At 40.2% G+C, this 20,848-nt stretch overlaps 1 non-coding gene across 1 annotated transcript; it reads left to right on the top strand.

Moving 5' to 3' along the window:
• Nucleotides 1-15,743: 15,743 nt before the first annotated feature.
• On the top strand, nucleotides 15,744-15,815 carry Trnah-gug. The gene has a single exon. It is a non-coding gene; the product is annotated as a tRNA-His (tRNA).
• Nucleotides 15,816-20,848: the final 5,033 nt, after the last annotated feature.

The following is a 20,848-nucleotide window of genomic DNA, read 5'->3' as shown; positions in this document are numbered from 1 at the left end:
GTTGCAATTTTTGGAGCAAGTATTACTGAATCTATATACGGAAAATGACCACAATATTGCTGACATAAAGCTGAAACTGTCTCGCATCAAGCATTAGTTTAAACAAAAATGGACAGCTGCTCTTAATACAAGTGCCAGATTCCTAGATAGCAGCATCGAGTAGCTCAAAGGATGCATATCTCTACCAAAAGCAGGAGTCAGTTCTGGTCGTCCTGAAAAGACTTTCTTAGAGTTGAGCGACAGGAGCAAGAGACATAAAACAGAAATGTCCTGGAAGAAAGCTAATGTAAGCTTTGATGAAAATAACTAATAAAAGTAGAAATATAATATTTAATGTTTTTCAACTTTCAATTTGTCAACCAGGAACCGTTATAGTTTCGCCATGTCTGTCTGTCCGTCCGTCCGTCCGCGGATAATGTCAGTAACCGGTAGCACTAGAAAGCTGAAATTTGGTACCAATATATATATCAACCACGCCGGCAAAATGGTTAAATAAAAAGTGGAAAAAAATGTTTTGTTAGGGTACCCCCCCCTACATGTAAAGTGGGGACAAATTTTTTTTTTCATTCCAACCACAACGTGTGATATATTGTTGGATAGGTATTTAAAAATGAATAAGGGTTTACTAAAATCGTTGTTTGGTAATATTAATATTTTCGGAAATAATCGCTCATAAAGGAAAAAAAAAGTGTCCCCCCCTCTAACTTTTGAACCATATGTGTAAAAAATATGAAAAAAATCACAAAAGTAGAACTTAATAAAAACTTTCTAGGAAAATTATTTTGAACTTGATAGGTTCAGTAGTTTTAAAAAAAAATACGGAAAACTACGGAACCCTACACTGAGCGTGGCCCGACACGCACTTGGCCGGTTTATTTTACCTTCTTGACCCTTAAATCTTAATAACAAATGGTTAGGAGGCCATTGGAACTTTAAAATAATTTTGGCCAACTTTTTGGGTCAAATACCAGTCTGTGCTGCACCTACATATATAATTTTTCTTACTTTATTTCAATGCTGAACTTTTTCACACATCTACGATGTTAGTAGCTAAATAACAAAGCTTCATTGAAAACAATAAGCAATATAAATCAAATTCTCTAATAAGGACAATATCTTCACGCTGCGCGCGTATGCACTTTCACAATTCTTTTTTTTTTATCTCAGCACCTTTGCCCGCCCTATGAAAGGCGTTCAACGAATTTATGACCCGTATCGCCACAGTTTCAATTATTCCCCGTAAAATATAGTCTATGGTTAGTATAATTTTGCGCATCTAAGATTTGGTTATGGGTCGTTACCCTAATTCGATGAATTGGTTAGGAAAAGGAGAAAGTGTCATGTTATGATATATCTAGCGTGGGGGACGGAAACGTATTATTAAATGTGAGTGAGCACCTAAATATGCGAACACCTGAATGTTATCATTACGCTGACTTATTCACAGAAATAATTTTCCCGGCCCTACAAAGAATACAATATCAAAAGCATATCTAACTGTGCCAAAAGCATTGATTTTGTACAGAGAATACAAGTCTCTCGAAAGCTAACGATAAAATAATATCCCTATAACCAGCGGAGCATCTAATAAAATTAGAACGTTAGAAGTTTCCACAAAAGCGAATACAGAATTTGATCCTAAACTAAAAGCAACATGTTAATTCCGACCGGTCAGAGACATAAAAGATGCAGCACAAATTGCAACGGACGCAACAAAGGGCCGATCCGCCAGGAATAACAAAACTGACAGATGTTAAGGGAAAAGAGACGTTTTACAAGAAACTGGAGTTCGTGAGACTAGCTTCCGCGTTGCAGAACCGGTTTACAAACAAAAAAGAGTTTTGATATTTTCTGTTCCCATCCAAAATTTGTGAAATGCAACGGCTTACGTTGAACTTGAAAACGGTAATTCTTTACAAAACTATTGTTATATTGTTAACGAGAACGAGTATACAGCTACTAAATTAAGAAAACATGTTACGTTAAGAATCACATTTGACCTTCAACCAGTAAAGAAACTAACAATGGAACTATGCAAAGAAATGTAAATGACATTAACGAGATTATCTACAAGGTGAATTTCTGCACGAGCGAAGATTTATAATCTATTAGTTAAATATTAAAAAGTATTCGACAATCATAATCTTATCGGGCGAACGCAATCTGATTATGACAATACGAATGTAGAACTTGCTCAACGATCAAACGATACGACAATGGTTGTCGCAGATAAGCAAAACGCTCCGTCATTGTACAACATTGTTGTCAGAAGTTATTGTTGACCTCTGAACCCTTTGCTAGACGTCATTGTCACGCCATTGACGATGATGGGCCGTCACTCAAGTTGCAATACCGAAAATGCACTGAATGCAATGAAGAAAGCAACGTGCAATTTTTCTCACGGATATTTCTGTGCCGATCTCACTTTGATGGAGTACGTCGATTTTTTGACGGACAAAATACAATATCATATTTGGGGAAAAATTTGGGGCGAAACAGCAAAGTTAAGAGAATCAAATGGACGTGAAAAATTGCCTACCATTAAGATCCTTAATGCGTGGACGATGTCCAGATATTCAAATTGGCATGCCTTAGACTTTATGATACCTCTCCCCTCATATTGCAATAAATAAAGATCAAATAATAGACTTCGATAGTCTTGTTATCTATAAACAAGGTATATTTGAGCCGTCAGCGTCAAAAGATGAATAAAGTAACTGTCATCTCGTCAAAAGTTTATGAAAAGTACTTTGTTGGAGAAAACATTGCTGGCGTAATATTCACACAAACGCCCAATAATTTTAAATTTAAGTCTTGCTAAATACGTTCAAAACTTTTAAAGCACCGTAGTGCGGTAGAATACAGTTGAAAATAGCATGAGATGTTATGAACGTTATTGTAACAAAAGAGAATAGTGAATTTGCTCCTAAATCTTGAAGAAACGAGGGTCTTTGTACTTGAAGAGAAAAATATGGGCCATCCGCGGAAATAATAGATGACTCTGTTTCTAGTTCACAAATAAGGAATATTTAATTCCAAATATTTTCAAAAATAGTAGGTACAGTCAAGTGTAAAAATATGGGTGTACACATCTTACTCAAAAATATGTCCTATAGCATCTTAGTCCGGTGTAATAAGAGCGTAGTACCATATTTACGAGACGATTATTTCGATACGTATTTTTGCAGTTGACTGTACATTACGATACAAATGTGGAGAATTCCCTTTTCGCAAGTGTATCGTATGACATTTTTCAGACACGGTTACAGATTTCGGCCTGACAAGAAATGTACCACTGCGCATAATTGCAGAAAAAAAACGCCAATTTTATATTACTTATGTACTTACTGAAAATAAACTTTCAATTTTAGATTAAGCATTGAGTCGAATTGAAAAGTGGTTTAGATTAATCGTTTCCGATATAGAGTTACTTTGATAAATTTAAAATCTATTGTTAGGATTGAAATTTAATCCACAAAAAAAATCTATCGCACTTTTTCTAAAATGTTTAAACTGAGGGTAAAGCGGAGCCAATATTTGGACTATAAATCATTGTTCGGATAGCACACATATTTGTTTAGGAATAACATGTGTATTTACTTTGTATATTTGAACAAAAAGCAAGTTTTATAGAGCAGAATCAAGTATAATCTGTTCTAATGAACACGTTAAATTATAATCTATTGAAAATATTTCAACTTGTGCTGTCTTAAAGTAGTCACACTACTATGTATATAAATTAAAACCGAAATAAATTACACATATGAAAGAAAAAGTGACCAAGTCCTCTGGTGCCTGAGGCTGGAATCGAACCAGCGTACTTTCCAATCGCGGGAAATGCCTCTTAATCCGCTATCCGTTATGCGGGGGGCAAGAACCATACCGTTCTGCCCTAGGGGTGGACAGAGGGCGCTACGAGTCCTTGTATAGATTACTCATATGAGAGATAATTTCGACCTCGACAGCTGTGACCTGGGTGGCCGAGCGGATTGAGAGACATTTCCCGCGATTGGAAAGTACGCTGGTTCGATTCCAGCCTCAGGCACCAGAGGACTTGGTCACTTTTTCTTTCATATGTGTAATTTATTTCGGTTTTAAGTATAATCTGATTTCGGGAAAAATATCTGACAAAAATAAAATAAAATAATAAAACCTTGTTGATCTGCATTAAAAAATGAAGCTTTTATTTTTGGTCTGTTGCCAAACGATATAAACACGTCACGGTCACGTGTAATTGTTTTTTAGTTTTTAACCCCCGACGCAAAAACGACGGGGTGTTATAAGTTTGACGTGTCTGTCTGTGTGTGTGTCTGTCTGTCTGTCTGTTTGTCTGTCTGTCTGTGTGTGTGTCTGTCTGTGGCATCGTAGCTCCCGAACGGATGAACCGATTTAGATTTAGTTTTATTTGTCTGAAAGCTGAGTTAATCGGGAGTGTTCTTAGCCACGTTTCATGAAAATCGGTCTACTATGTCGCGGTCGGGGGTTTTTTTCAAAAATTTAATTCTGTTGTCAGTGAAAATATATTTAAAAATGTATCTTAAACATTTTGTACCAATTGGATAATACAATTTAAATAAAAATAAAAATAAAAAATTGTCCCACAAACATCTTACCTTTCTCTTCTAACCTTACCTTTCACGTTGTCAATAAATAGTACAAATTACCAATTATTTAAAAAGGCTTTTAATAAATATATTATGATGAAATGACTACAGATTACAATCAAACAGCAACAATATTAATTTAATACAAGATTCAATCTGTAGATATTTTATTAAACACAATTACTGATATCACGCAAAGTAGGTACCTACTGAATTAACGATAGTTTTATCTTGACAGTGCATCTTTGTTTTAACAAAAGGTTACTGGAATGACATAAATACAACATAAATAACATTTCGTGCACATTTGACAAATGCCATTGATAATTTTTGATCCTTGTTTGAGATAAATGTCACAGACTTATATTGACATAAATATTGTTTTGGTATTAACTTATTTAACTATGATATTTCTAATCAAAGTGCGTGGCAATGTCTTTGGTAATTTATCCATACCATATTATTTAGGTCCAGGCCGGGAATCACTTACTCTTATAAGGACAAATCTATGAACATGTAAATTTAATCCGTTGCTTTAGAGCTAGTTCAAAAAGAGCTAGTTCTCCTTTATGTATTTAAATTCTCTCTAATACTTAGATCATCCATACTTAATACTTAATTAATATTATAAATGGGAAAGTGTGTGTGTCTGTTTGTTTGTCCGTCTTTCACGGCAAAACGGAGCGACGAATTGACGTGATTTTTTAAGTAGAGATAGTTGAAGGAATGGAGAGTGACATAGGCTACTTTTTGTCTCTTTCTGACCCCCACTTCCCTAAAAATGTGGAGGGGAATTTTCGAATTAAACGCGAGCGAAGCCGCGGGCAAAAGCTAGTTTCTTTATAAAAATTAAGTAAGCATAGACGTATGATTTTCATTCCAAGTAGTGGAATGAAAGTTAAGAGAAAATTTGCTAGATAAATAATTATAATTATCACTTCCTTTTTTTAATGATAATACTGTAGGATGTTTTCAGATCTTCGTCTCACTGTTACTGTACTACACCTCGCTTAGCATTCCCAAATAATACCGACTCAGTAATCCCAAAAAAACGCGACAGCCCTAATCCCAGCCTCAGGGCTCGCAGAATGCGTTCATTGACGCAAACTTTGTTAGGGCTGGCACAATAGGTCAGGGTCTCAAGGCCAGTGTTACGTTGCTATGGGGATGCTGTTCTTGGTGGTTTGTCCACCTTGTTAGAACTATTGTTCTCAAGACTTACTTGTATCTAAGGGCAGCGTGTCAGGCCAAGTTCAAAAGAGAGAACTGCCGAAACAGCGGTCAAATTCTTAACTTTTATTACCGGTCAAATACAACTTTGCTCCCTGACTAACACTGCTTGGCTCATCCTGAACAGAATAGGTGTTTAAATGTAATTCTTGGAAAATAGGATAGTGATCGCCATTATAAAAAAATCACAATTTTTCGAGCCAAAGAATGTTAAACAGTGTAGGTCAAGTTGCATCATTTGAGCAATGAACTACTTCGTCATCAGAATTTTTAAAAGCTGGGCTATATTTTTTGAATCTCCAGTTGTGTCCTTCTTTGGTTTTTTCCGTCTCACTTCCTTAGATCTCTATTTCTTCTGTGTTTTATTGATTTGGCTCTCATTTCACATTAATGTTTTTCATATAGATTGGGTGGTATTTAAACGAAAATCAAAAAAATTACTTTTTTTACGCAAATATAGTCCAAATTCATATCAAAAATACTAATTGAACAGCAAAATTTGCAACTCAAAATATTACTAAATACACTTCAATATATATTCGTGGCGTGCATCTATTTTAACTTTTAGTAAAGCTTTTTCATGATTGCATCGCTAATAATTACTAACGCACAGTATACCTAGCAACGCTTTTTTTTTAAATGTAGCTTCTATTTTTACATAATATACAGCAGTTTAATCTAAATGACACAGCATTTTATTCTAATTGCAATCATTTTTTTTATTAATTACAACATAAAGTGACCAGCAAAAAAAAAAAAAAAAATTTAAAGCGCATTCAGAAAAGAACGGCTTTTTTAACCGCCGCCTAAAATATCTTAAAAGAAGGTGGTTCTCTATTAGTTTGTATTTTTTCTTAATGTTTGTTCCTCGATATCTCCGTCGTTACTGGACCGATTTTGAATTTTTTTTTGATTGGTTGTATATACATACAGATTGGTCCCATTTTTCTCAGAACCCAGTTCTGATGATGGGATCCTGGAGAAATCGAGGGAACTCCTCAAATCTTCAGATCTTCTTCTGCCTTTCAAGGCATACATATGGCGATTTTTGTGTTTTTAAAAGAACAGCATGCATTTACGTACGGAACAGTGACATTTGGTGCAGTGGAACTGCTGATGATGGTCAGAACGGAACTCCTCAAATCTGAACGGCACGCTTATAGTGACTTTGGTATTTTTATAAGAACAGCATGCACTTACGTCCAGAACAGTGACATTTGGTGCAGTGGAACTCCTGATGATGGTCAGAACGGAACTCCTCAAATCTGAACGCCACGCTTATAGTGACTTTGGTATTTTTATAAGAACAGCATGCACTTACGTCCAGAAAAGTGACATTTGGTGCAGTGGAACTGCAGATGATGGTCAGAACCGAACTCCTCAAATCTGAATGGCACACTTATAGTGACTTTGGTATTTTTATAAAAACAGCATGGATTTCAGAACAGTAACATTTATTTTGCATATTGACTTTTCAAGTCAAATTTTGTCAAGCTTCTATTTCTTATAATCGGATTCATGAGGAATTGAGGAAACTCCTCAAACCCCGGTATACGTATATTGATTTTTGTTGCCATCAAATAATTAAAGCATTAAAAGCAGTTTAAAAAAATACCTACACATTTCTACATAATCCAACATTCGCAAGTAGCTTTCACCAGAACCCCAAAGGCGGCGGTTTTTTTCTCTTAAAACTTATTGACTACTTCTAACCTAACCTAACCCACTTTTCTCACAAAAGTTTGTTTCCGTGAGGGTCAAAGTTCTAACCTAATCTAACCCACTTATCTCACAAAAGTTTGTTTCTCTGAGAGTCGCAGTTCTAACCTGGATCCCACTGGCCCGGGAAAGACAAGTGGGTATGTCCGACTCCCATGGACTCCCTTGGGGTGTTCCGACGCTCGCCTTGGGCGGGGTTTCGGGAACACGGTTGTAGACCACCGTTGCCCCGCCAGCGTTGCCCTTGCGGGCCCGGCTCTTGTGGCTGGTCATGCAGCCTACTCCGCTGAAGGTACCCTTAAAACGCTTGAGGGCCTTCCAGCACAGAAACTCTTCAGGCGGGTGATGTAGCTCCCGGTCCATCACCCGCAAGTTTCGGTTAGGGCGGCATCAGTCTCTCTGCGAAGACTCTTCGCCGCCTGCCTGGCCTTCTGCGGCGCTGAGCTCGCGCACTTTTTCGGCGGCCTCCTTTTGCGTCATGACAACGACGCTAAAGGTGGTCACTGCCTCCCACTCCTCTTCACTGCTAAGCATATGGCGTATTAGCGCCGGCAGTGAGAGATCACCCCCTATAACCGTGAACAGGGCAGCGCGAGGCTCATCCCAAGCAGGGCACTCTTCGCGCGTGTGTTGGGCCGTGTCCACTGCTCTTCGATCACAATGGTGACACGCTGTAGTAGGCTCCCTTCCCACCCTCTCACACAGGTACCAGCCGAAGCAGCCGTGCCCCGTCAGGAGCTGTGTGAGATGGAAAGAAGGTGCGCCGTACTTACGTTCCACCCATTCTTTTAGAACGGGCCGAACAGCGGCCGCTTCTTTCTGGTTCCCGGCTAGCTCCCGGGATCTCCAAACGCTCGAAGAGCACTTCTCGTGCTTCTTCTCTCCACTTTTGGATTTCTTGAGGGGCAGGCCAGTTCTCTTCCCTCCTTGCTGCCGTCATCCGCCAATAGACCGCGGTTTGAACCTTGGCTTCAAGGTCCCACGGCGGGCTTCCGGCTAGTAGGCTAGCTGCCGCGTACGAATTGTCGCGGTACGCTCGAGCCACCCTGAGAACTATAGCTCGTTGAGGACGACGCAGAAGGGCCTCACTTTTAGATCTCAGGGTGTCCGCCCATATTGGCGCCCCGTAGAGGGCCATTGAACGTACCACGCTCATATAGAGTCGTCTACATGCTCCTCCTGGCCCGTCCAGATTTGGGAGAATACGCCCAAGCGCGCCGGCAGCAGCCAGCAATTTTGGGGCCAGACGCTTGAAGTGTTCCTCGAACCTACCGTCGAGAACGAGTCCCAGGTACTTCATCGTCGACCCGATGGCTATGGAAGTTCCCCCCACTGTAATTTGGGCTCCCTCCGGAGGTTTATTTCGAGGCCCGTGGAAGACCGGAACCTCGGATTTGTGCAGTGCGACTTCCAGACCTAGCGCCCGAATCATATGCACTACGTGTGCTACCCCAGCTGTGGCTACATAGGCGGCCTCCCTGTAGGTTCTGCCACGGGCCGACACGAGAGTGTCATCAGCATAGCAGGAGATGCTGACCCCCCGCAGAGTGGCCCCGCGTAAGACCCAATCGTATCCAATGTTCCACAGGAGCGGCCCCAACACCGAGCCCTGTGGAACACCGCACGCCATTTTCCGTCTTCCCCAGCCATCTTTAGTTGGGAATACCACAACGCGCCCGGCAAAGTATTCCGCCACCGTGTTTTGTAGATGATTGGGCACATTGTGATATTTGAGTGCCGCCTTTATTGTCTCCCAGGGTAAGGTATTGAATGCATTCGAAATGTCTAGTGACACAGGCATCACAGTCCCACCCTGGGAGATCTCCTCTTCTGCGAAGTCCCTTACGTGGGCAATTGCGTCTAGTGTCGAACGCTGCGGACGGAAGCCATATTGGCAATCGCTCAGACCCGGCTGCATGCTCTTAACGAGACGGGCGGCGACTATACTTTCGAAGACCTTGCTCGTCTCGTCAAGCAGCACTATGGGGCGATATGCTGACGGCTGATCAGGTGGGCGCCCGTTCTTCCGAAGGAGCACCAACTTGCCTGTTTTCCACCTATCGGGAAAACGCCCCTGGGTTAGGCACGCAGTGAAAAGGTTTCTGACTCTTTCCTCCATCTGGCTGAGCGCGACTACCAGGGCTCGCCCAGGTATGCCGTCTGGCTCGGGTGCTGTCTTTTTGGAGCGGAGTTTCAAGACAGCAACACTCAGTTCGACCTCCGTGACTGGCGGTACCTCTCTAACCACGTCTGGTGGTATGGCACAACCAGATGCCATAGCTGGTGGCACAAAGCCGCCCCTTTCTAGGAAAAGAGCACTGACAACTCGTTCCAAAAGATCCGGCTCGAGACTGCTGGTCAGTGGGGGGGCAGGGCCGGAGCTTTTGCCTTACGCTCCGATATGATCTGCCCCATGGATCCCTGTTGAGCGCTTCCCTGGCCTCTTTGGCCTGCGCGATAGCATTATGCAGCGTTTTACGAGCGGCCCTGTACAATTCGTAAAAAGCATCTTCCTCTTCTTGAACTCGGATGCGCCTTCTTCTACTTCTTCTGTATTGACGGCGCGCAGCCACGCAAGCGTTTCACAATTGATTCTGGCAGTGAATTCTAGCAATGAGTTCTGGTATCCACCAGTACACCCGTCGTTTCGTCGAAAGAAGTTTTGCTCTAGGCATCGCTGCGTCGCAGATGCGAATCAGCGCAGCTCCGAGTTGTTCCACCTCATGCTCAACCCTAACGTCCACTGAACCATTACTTTGCCCCCAAGACTCAACGATGGCCGCCTCCTTGGGCACAGTTCTAACCTTTTTTTTTTTTGACCCAGGGGAATCCGTTATGGATCCCACTGGCCCGGGAGAAGCCAGTGGGTATGTCCGACTCGCACGGACTAAACCCCTGGGGCGTTCCGCCGCTCGCTCTTTGGACGGGGTTTCGGGCACTCGGTTGCAGGCCTCCGATACCCCGTCAGCGTTGCCCTTGCGGGCCCTTCTCGAAGACTGCTTAGGCAGCTTACTCCGCTGAAGGCCCTCGGAACACGGGAGGGCCTTCCAGCTCGGAACCTCGTTTAGGTGGGTGATGGGACTCCCGATCCATCACCCGCAGGTTCCATGGGCGCCAGAAGAGTTCCGGCGCCCGGCGGTGGACATGGTCTTTGGTTCCACCGCTAACCTAGTCGGCCGCAAAGGATAGGGAGAACGGCGCACCGTAATACCGGCACTCCTCTTCCCTTGCGGCCCCACCAATGCCGCTACAGCGGAGCGGCCCCGCCAAGGTCGCAGGGGGTAGGGAGAGTGGCGCACCGCTATACCATCACGCCTCTCCTCCTGCGATCCCACCTCGGCTACCGTGGGAGGGCACAGAGCGGCATCCCATACTGCCGGATCTTCCCTCCCACGGCAGTCCTCCCAAATGCGTCTCAAGTGGGCTTTACAAGCCCATTTGGAGCATCCTCCTCGGGCCAGCTCGTCCAGCAACAAGCCAGCCCTGGGTACCTCTTAGCTTCGCCGTGGGTGACCAGTCCACGGTTACTAAGCCCCCCCACCACGGCAAGGTGGGCACCCTCAGGAGGGGGGGGGGGGGCACAGTTCTAACCTAACCTAACCCACTTTTCTCACAAAAGTTTGTTTCCGTGAGGGTCGCAGTTCTAACCTAACCTAACCCAATTTTCTAGCAAAAGTTTGTTTTCGTGACGGTGACAGTTCTGTTCCTTAGAAACAATGCAATGAATGATATTGTAGCTATAATAATTATTAAATTAGCTGAACGTGAATACTTAAAAAATAAGAAAAAAGGATGTATGCTCTTCGAATTGAATAATTTGCTATGAAGACGGGTAAATTGCTGCGCAATTAGTATTTTTGATAAGATTGTTGTATTTTTGTTCCTAAAGGAATTTAATTGTCTTGCATTACAGGAAAAAAGTAATGTCGTGCTGATGTGTATTTTGGAATAATCTGCATTACTAGTTTTGTTAATCATTTAGTTTATTTGCAGTGAAGTAATTAATTTGATGTACAGAAGTATATTATTGATGACGATAAATTGATAGGCGATTATTTTTTTGCTGTGCGCTTAATAATATCCCGTAGATATCTATGTAAAAATCTTGCTTCTAAACATACATTTTAAAAGTCTTAGAAAAATGTATCAAAATCCGGTCTCATGGAAAAACACATACGGGGTTTTCGGATCCGTTACCTCTTCTATGGGTTTTCGTAGATTATAACCAATGTACTTACTTTAATAAATATTTAAGGTAATCATACTAACTAAGTCCCACGGAAGGCGGTATTTTTAAACTTATTGTAGATATGCCTTTTTCACAAAACCTCATTTAGATATGTTAATATCTATTCATTCGTCAATTTATCGTTGCCATAAAAAAAAACCGGCCAAAGCGTGTCGGGCCACGCTCAGTGTAGGGTTCCGTAGTTTTCGTATTTTTCTCAAAAACTACTGAACCTATCAAGTTCAAAACAATTTTCCTATAAAGTCCTTATTAGTTAAACTTTTGTGATTTTTTTCATATTTTTTAAACATATGGTTCAAAAGTTAGAGGGGGGGGACGCACTTTTTTTCCTTTAGAAGCGATTATTTCCAAAAATATTAATATTATCAAAAAACGATCTTAGTAAACCCATATTCATTTTTAAATACCTATCTAACAATATATCACACGTTGGGGTTGGAATGAAAAAAAATATCAGCCCCACTTTACATGTAGGGGGGTACCCTAATAAAACATTTTTTTTTTCATTTTTTATTTTTGCACTTTGTTGGCGTGATTAATATACATATTGGTACCAAATTTCAGCTTTCTAGTGCTAACGGTTACTGAGATTATCCGCGGACGGACGGACGGACGGACGGACAGACAAACATGGCGAAACTATAAGGGTTCCTAGTTGACTACGGAACTACGATTTATCAATGAACATCCTAAAACGAGGGGCTTGTGCAGATTGCCGGCTCGGCCGGGAAGCAAGTGTTTGCCGTCCGGTCGCATAGTATAATAATAATCGTTTTTATGGTCAAATTGGATTAGAGCGTGGAATAAACATGTTACGCGATGATTGGAAAGGGGTACATGACATTTTTGAGGAATTAAATAGATTTATTTTGATTCCTTAAAAAATATGACGTTAAATTTACGTGTAAGTAATTTTATGGCTACTACAAATTCTAATAAGATCTATTTTAAATACCAATAAGGATGCCCGTATTTTACGTGGTAAAAACTAATAAGAAGTCAATACGGTAACATAAAGACTAAAACCACTTGATATCATTACGCAACCAGAAAAAAAATTGTTAGGAAAAAACTTTTTCTTCATGAGATATGAGGCAAACGAAAAGACATGTGGCCTGATGGTGAGCTACTTGAAGGTTTGAGGCCTCTGTAAATTGTATGTAATCTTTAATCCGTCATGTTTCATGAAGATCGGTCTGCTATGTCGCGGTCGGGGGTTTTGTCAAAATTTTAATTTTGTGGTTAGGTTAGTTGACCCATAAATTTCAGATACACGGTTCTTCTCTCAACCACCAAAACCAGATAAAAAGCGCTGTTACAATTTGCCAACCGAAGGGTGAGTAAGTACGAACGGTACACATTGTCCTCATTCGAGATGGCTTGTAAGATCTTTGTATGGCCATAAAAAGACGTGATTATGTATGATTGAAACGGATTTTATTAGCGTGTTAGTCGGTTTACAAGGTTTTTATTGAGTTGGCCTTAAACTTGCATTGAATTAGATTCGGAATGTTGGGTCTGAATGGGACATCTTGTAAGAACTTATGGTGACTTTTTTAGACGTTATTTGACAGCAGAAATGCAAAATACTTAGGAATAAAAGAATCCGTAATTATTAATAATAATAATTACTATCTATATTAAATACTAGTTTTTCTCCGCGGCTTCGCTCGCGTTAAATACGAAAATTGCGGAATGTTCCATACAAACTTTCACCCCCCCCCCATTTTGGGGAAGTGGGAGGTTAGAAATAGACAAAAAGTACCCTATGTCACCCTCCATCCCTTCAACTATCTCCACTAATAAATCACATCAATTTGTTGCGCCATTTTGCCGTGAAAGACGGACTAATAATCAGACACGCCCACTCTCCCATTTAAGCAATAATTATAAGTATGGATTCTTGATCTGCATAAATGTAGGATTTTTCTGATTCGAGATGTCTTAATAGAAGACATTCTTATTGGAAAATTTTAAAGGACACTTTAAATAACCTGTTTTTTTTTAAAGAAAAGTTAGCGCACCCGTTGACCACGAATGCTGTAAAGTGTTCGAAATGTCGGGATGAATTGTGAATTCATTATACGCGATATAATACGTTTCCATAGTTTTATTTCATGAGTAACTATCGCGGTAACCGAAGACAATAAACTACCCACCTACCTTAAAGCTCGGCCACACATGCGCGTTTTGATAGCGTAGGCGGAGCGGTAGCGGAGCGTTAGCGGAGCGCAACAATAGCGGTGCGCCAGACGAACGCTGGCGTTGCACCCAGCGGACGCCGGCGGGAACTAACGAGCGCGGATTGCGAGCGGAATGCGCGCGGATTGCATTGCGGATTGCGCACCGCTATCATTGCGCTCCGCTGACGCTACGCCATCAAAACGCTTTATATGTGGCGGAGGCTTTAATCTTATACCTGATAAATGGAAGTCCGATTTAGTTATTCTGCCAATATTTAGGTCAGGAAATTTGGAAGTCCTTAAGGAAAGGTCAAAGAAAAGTTTATTTTTAGATATAATACAGGTTCTCAAAATATGTAGAGTTTTGAAGGTTTGTATAACTTTGTAATTGCTTATCGAGTTGAGATGAGAATATTATAAGCCTACTGCCTATTCTACCTGTTTCGAAGTTCCTACCTTTTTGTAATTTGTAAGTTAATTATTGTTTTCTTTACATAGGTATATATTTATAAGGTAAATCTCTGTGGGTAAATATAGGTGTAAAATCTAAATACATAAGTGGTAAAACTAATACCTAAATGCTATTTTATTCAACTTTCATTCTTTATAAAACAACAATAAGATCATACCTACATAACGAATATCAATAAAATAAGTGGTTCTAACAGTACCTGGAATTATATGTTAATATGTAGTAAAATCGCAGAGAATTTAGGTATATGTATATAATTCTACTTAACTGTTTTATGACCCTGCACCAACACGATCTCTCGGTTTAGCCCATGGTTGACTGGTAGAGAATGCCTGCTAGCATTAAGTCCGCCATTTGTACTTTTTTAATTGTGCAATAAAGTTTAAATAAATAAATAATAAATAAATAGGTACCTATAAGTAAATAAATAAATAAATAAATTTTGGGGACACCTTACACAGATCAATTTAGCCCCAAACTAAGCAAAGCTTGTACTATGGGTGCTAAGCGACGATATACATACGTAAATAAGATAAGATAAGATAAGATACATTTATTGATAAAAATTTACATTTTTTACACGTCAAAATATTTCAATTATTAAATTATAGTTACAGAGCTACTTATCATCTTAATTAACAATTTTATCATCTTAATTAACAAATAGATAAATACATACTTATATACATAGAAAACATCCATGACTCAGGAGCAAATATCTGTGCTCATCACACAAATAAATGCCCTTACCGGGATTCGAATTCGAACCCAGGACCGTGGCTCAGCAGGCAGGGTCACAACCGACTGAGCCAGACCGGTCGTCACTGAGCCAGACGATTAGGTACCTATAATAAGTACTTATAAGTAACCTTTATTTCTTCATTCAATAAATAGTAGGTAGTAGTAGTTTAGTAACATTTTATTGTACAAAAACACATTAAAAAATAGCATACATTGAGATGTGAAGTACAAAGGCGAACTTATCCCTTTGAGGGATCTCTTTCAGTTAACCTTTGAGTAAATGAGAGAAAAAACTTGAAGAGGGTAACAAATTCCGCAATTTGTACAGCAAGGTACTTACCATAAAGACAAATATCTGCTGCCATTATATAAATAATTACACATTTTGTGTAACGGGTCCAAAACTTCTTATTAGTAATATAAAGATAAGAACATACAGCGTAACTTCCATTTTACATAATTCGACCAAACACTTGGATTACTTGACTTGTGTAACGTTGTCGAAGGCGATACGAAATTTCGCCGAGTCACCCATCGCCTCGATAGCCGTGATCGTCTAGTGGTTAGGACCCTACGTTGTGGCCGTAGTAACCCAGGTTCGAATCCTGGTCACGGCAGTGCAACACACTGTCATGGCGGGGCGTTCTTTTTGCGTTTTATTTTTAGTTTTTTATTTACATTTTGTTTTTTAACTTTTAATGGAAAAATGTATACGATTTTATTTTATTTTTGTAAAATATTTGTAATTGAATATTTTTATGCAGTTTATTACGGTCATTTGGATTTTTTAAATTATAAATAGTGTTATTTTTTTGAAAATGTTAAGGTTTTCTATTTTGGAATTTTTTTAAAAAGGTTTTAATAACTTATTTTTTTATTTATTTTAGGAAATGTTATGTAACAATGTATTAGGTTATCGAATTTCTTTAATTTCAGCATTCATTACAAATTCAACTAAAATATTTTAATATTTTACATTAATATGACGAAAAAGAGCCATCTAACGTCGAGTAGCGTAACTATTGAGCCAAGTTTTAATTATAGCGCCATCTAGCGCTAGTATAGCGAACGACGTGAACAAAACTTTTCGTTGACACTAATAAGAGCTAAAAGTTGAATATATAGTGACATAGATGACGCTAGTAGTCTTCTCAGCAAGTTTGTTTTGATTTCGATTGAAGTGCTTGCTGTCGTTTCTATTATGGCGGCATGCATCCGACGCCGTGCTCGTAATGATTTGTTTACAAGAAATCCTCATTGTGCATTCCATTACGCGTCTGTGGTATAAATAATTAGTTACGGAGTATAAATATTTGTTTTATTTAACGCGTTGCTTTTATTGATTACCATAGGCAATTTGTTTTATTCATTTTGATAGTACGAGTACGGAGTAGGTAAGTACCTAAAGGTATCTAAAAATACCTACAGGCTTTAAGTAAATAAATTAGCTTCAAGCTGTGTAAACACACAAACACATAATTATTATATTGTCGTCGGTTACCGCAATAGTTACTCATGAAATTAAATTATGAGAACATAGTCATGTTCTAAAATCATACTTTCATGATACATATAATATATAGGTACGGTTTCATATTTCACTTCACAGATAACTTAAATTTGAGTTAAGTAGTAATAATTACACGAAAATATAAAATATAAATAAAGTAATATCGCTTTTGAATGAGTACCTATTAAACTATTTGTATTGAAATTCAATTCTTTTTTTACACACAGATTGACTGCATCCCACCGTAAGCTCAAGAAGGCTTGTGTTGTGGGTACTCAGACAAAGATATATTATAATATATAAATACTTATATACATAGAAAACATCCATGACTGAGGAACAAATATCTGTGCTCATCACACAAATAAATGCCCTTACCGGGATTCGAACCCGGGACCGCAGCGCAGCAGACAGGGTCACTACCGACTGCGCCAGACCGGTCGTATTATGTTCTACTTCATTTAATTAAACAATTATTTAACTCCGTTCCTTGTCTCCCAGCTTTAACCTCGTTTTAACGACGCTATTACTCGACTGCGACAAAAGGGTGGGAGAATCCGCGTAAGAGTAACGCCGTGTCTTGCGTGGGCGACGGTCGCGCGATGGTCGCGCGACGGCGATGCGACGCATACGAAATCAAACCTTATCGATATGGAAGTAGACGATGCGATGAGACGCGACGGCGACGGTCGCGCGACCGTCGCCCACGCAAGACACGGCGTAACGTGAGTAACGATTTCATTGATCGTTTATTTGAACTACACTGAGAGAAAATACAACCAGTTTTCATGTTCGTTCAACAAGTTTTTTGGATAAAATAGCGCCTACGTGCTCTTTGGTTTAAACAACAAGGTACTTGTCATTTGAATCGGCAATATATTTGAATCAATAAGTCGATTTTATAAAAACAACCTGACACATATTGTTTTAAACATACGTTTGGCTGATTCAAACGGATAAACCGCAACAAGTCGAACTTGTTAAATTCACAATGCAAATTTCTCTCAGTGTATAGTTGCAAATGAAAGGATCTATGCATATATCGGGAAAGAGTATCAATTGAACCACAGAATATATTATAGTACACTTGAATTTGCACCGTGAATAAATGGAACATGCCATAAAATCGTGACTCATGTTACTTTTGCCACGGATTTACCCGGCTATATATATATCTTTAATTATTATTAATGGGCTTACTCTTGGCCACAGACTAGCCAAAGGCAAAGATGTGGCCTACGATGGAGTGAGCTCGCCTAACCAATTTTTTACCTGAAGCGTTATTTCAGCGTAGTTCTCTCCAAATTGGACGAGTGAGTTTAATAGAACAAGTTCAAATTGTAGGAATACCAGGAGTTTTACTTGACTCTCTGGCATGCGTAACATATCCATGCTAACATTATAAATGAGAAAGCGTGAGTCTGTTTGTTTGTCTGTCTTTCACGGAAAAACGGAGCGACGAATTGACGTGATTTTTTAAGTGGAGATAGTTGAAGGGATCAGGGAAGGGATAGGGAAGGTGATCAGTCTCCAAGTTTGTGTACCTCGGCAGTACACTGTCGTGTCAGGGAGGTGCAGACGATGACGTCGAGAGCAGAATTAAGAAGGCAAAAGCTGCATTTGCTCAACTCAAGCCTGTTTGGGATTCAAACGTGCTTACTCGCCGCGTGAAAATCTCCCTCTTCGAATCCATTGTCAAGACCGTGCTTCTCTTCGGCTGTGAGACATGGAGAGTGACAAAGGGGCTGACGCAGAAACTTCAAGTGTTTGTCAATAAGTCCCTCCGGTCGATCCTCCGTATCTTCTGGCCGAAAACTATAAGAAATGAGGATCTGTGGAGTATGTGCCGACAACCTCCGATTGCCCAGGAAGTGGCTCTGCGGAAATGGAGATGGATCGGTCATACCCTTCGAAGAGGAGCTACCAACAGCGCCAGTATCGCGTTTGAGTGGCGGCCTCAAGGAGGAAAGAGGGCCCGCAAACGCCCCGTACACACCTGGAGGCGGAGCGTTGAGAACGAGCTGAGGGAATATGGACTGAGCTGGAACGAGGCCAAGGTGGTGGCTCAAGATAGAAAGGCGTGGAAGGATCTTGTGGAGGCCCTATGCACCTATGGGGTACCTTAGGACATACAACAACAACAGTTGAAGGGATGGAGAGTGACATAGGCTACTTTTTGTCTCTTTCTAACCCCCCACTTCCCTTGAATGGGTGGAAGTTTGTATGGAGCATTCCGCAATTTTAGATTTTTCATTAACTTTAATTTTTAACCCCCGACGGAAAAACGACGGGGTGTTAGTTATGTTATAAGTTTGACGTGTCTGTCTGTCTGTTTGTCTGTGTGTGTATCTGTCTGTAGCACCGTAGCTCCCGAACGGATTAACCGATTTAGATTTAGTTTTTTTTTTGTTTGAAAGCAGAGTTAGTCGGGAGTGTTATCAGCCATGTTTCATGAAAATACGTCCACTATGTTGTGGGTATTTTCAAAATTTTAATTTTGTGGTTAAGTTATTGCATAACTCGATAACAGTAAGAGTTTTTAAGACACGAGTTTCTTAGAGAAATTGACCTAAAAACATTCCCCTAAAGTTAACGGACATCAATAAAAACACATTGTATAAAATGGCGACTGTAAACCAAGAATAGCCGTGAATTACACAGACTGTAATAGTGTAATACCAAGTCTAGCCGTGAATTTTTTTTTATACCACGTCGGTGGCAAACAGGTATACGGCCCGCCTGATGGAAAGCGGTCACCGTAACCTATGGACGCCTGCAACTCAAGGGGTGTCACGTGCGCGTTGCCGAACCATTAGAAACTTGTACACTCCTTTCTTGAAGAACCCCGTACTGTAGTTCATCGGGAATACCTCGACAGGGAGCTCATTCCACAGCCGGAGCGGAATTATATACACTAAGCCTCCCGAATCTTACAAAATGTTAACGCGACCCTTCCAATTAGCAACGAACAATAAACGAGGCATTACGGTAATCCTTGTTTTGGGCATGCATAGTTTATGGGAATTACTGAGATAAAGCACGGCCTGTAATTACTGTGTACCGGCGCAGTACACAGTGTATACACAGTAATATAAGTTTATTTCACAATATTTCGCTGACTTAACCTTTTACCGCATGACTGTGACGTATGCAATATTTGTTCAAATTTGAACTGTAACAGCTGTCAGTAGAGTAGCATTTATAACGGCCAAATATGGAACAATATGCGGTAAAGGGATAACAATGACGATTCACCGAGCACAGACACACATAGTCACACCATAAGGGTACCTTTTGTACTTTTTGGTATGGAACCCTAAAGAAGACATTTTATGCAAATTGGCACATGATTTTGCCACTTGAAAATCTGTAAAAATGGCAACATTTTTTTACATTGCATTAAGGGAATTAATGAGATAAAGCACGCACGGCCCATATGAAAAATAACCATTAGTTCTCGAGTTGTGGAAAATCGTCCATGTGACAGAACAAAAATTAGGAGCTTTTATGTCTATAAGGGCCACTTGCACCAACGAAAATGGAGGGTTAACCCGAGGGTAAGTTGGTTAAATAAATAATAATTTTATATCGAATTTGACAGATGACAGACCACTAACCCTGAGTTAAGTGGTTGGTGCAAGTGGGCCTTACAGTTTATAACTCGAATTTGTACTTGAAAGCCCCTTACAGAAGCGCCTTAGTCGCCTTACAGAAGACCGCAGCCAAATAGCACTAGACCCTACTCATAGTATTGTGTTCCTGCCGGTTAGTAAGGCTGCCAGAGCTCAACGAGGGTGCGGTGTGCTGATGATGGGAGGACTTACGGAACTAAATTGTTCCGTCTATTGTCCTTTGAGTCGTCGGCAACCCGAACCCTCCTTAGAACTTGTGCACTCCTTTTTGCTGCGTACTTAAATAACACAGCAAAAGGGAATGTACAAGTGTCTAATAGGGTGGCAATGCGCATGTGATATGTATTAAGTATTCACTATATTCTTGTGGACATCTTTAATTGGCTTACTGTATTGTATTCTAATATGTTAAGCATTTGTTTGTTTGTATCGCTGTTGATGCCCCAAATATATATAAAATAAAAATAAAATAAAATAAGACACTGTTTGAGTTGCAGGCGTCCATAGG

The sequence above is a fragment of the Leguminivora glycinivorella genome, chromosome 3 (genome assembly GCF_023078275.1).
Source record: "Leguminivora glycinivorella isolate SPB_JAAS2020 chromosome 3, LegGlyc_1.1, whole genome shotgun sequence".
Classification (NCBI taxonomy): Eukaryota; Metazoa; Arthropoda; class Insecta; order Lepidoptera; family Tortricidae; genus Leguminivora; species Leguminivora glycinivorella.
The sequence above is the reverse complement of the archived record's forward strand: the minus strand, read 5'-3'. Positions and strand labels throughout refer to the sequence as shown.